Genomic DNA, 840 nt, shown 5'->3' on the forward strand with positions numbered 1-840 from the left:
AAACGGCCCCATAAGAACTTGAAGGGGTGGTCCCTAAATATTTCCATTCAGCATATCTCCACAACGAAAAGAAATATCTGAATATTTCTTGAACAAAACGTGTTCAAAATCACAATACCTTTCAATTGATATCAAGAAAAAGGGGCTGACCCTCCAAATTTGGGGCTCAGAGGGGCCGAAAGCATGTCATCTATAGTTTTTTGATATTGTTATATAAATCAAAAGAATGAAATCTAATTAGGGAAGTCTATATATCATTATCTTTTAACAAAGATCATAGTCAAAATCATATCTCATCTTATCGAAAAATCGGATGGAAGACCTACTCGTTGCTCGCAACGAGATCTCATCTAGTTATTATGTTCCCCAAACGAAGTTTGGGAACATATTGTTTTTACTCGGTTTCTTCTTCTTCTTATTATTATTATTCTTTTTTATTCTTATTTCTTCTCCGGTACTTTTTTGTTCGCGAGTGTTCTCGGAAACTGCACATCCAATTGAGTTAAAACCTTTTTAGGGTTAATAGGCATGTTGTGTAGATGTGCTCGTCGAATGTCATTTTGCGCGCACATGCATGCACGTGCGGGCGCGTGCAATGAGTGAAATGACTGCCATACTTCATATAGCCGTAACTTTTACATTTTTTATCGTACCGATAAAAAATGTTAATGAATATAATTGATAGTATTGCATCTATTTTCTTTTACTAAAATATCGTTAATTCTTTTTTTAAATTGATAAGTAGGCCGACTCCTTTTCGTAAAATGTATAACAAAAATTCCTATGGGCTCAAACACTACAACAACGAATTGACCTCAAACCAACCGGTAAGTGGCGCTG

The sequence above is a fragment of the Saccostrea echinata genome, unplaced genomic scaffold (genome assembly GCF_033153115.1).
Source record: "Saccostrea echinata isolate AGI-Se365-2 ecotype Australia unplaced genomic scaffold, CSIRO_AGI_Sech_v1 ptg000016l, whole genome shotgun sequence".
Classification (NCBI taxonomy): domain Eukaryota; kingdom Metazoa; phylum Mollusca; class Bivalvia; order Ostreida; family Ostreidae; genus Saccostrea; species Saccostrea echinata.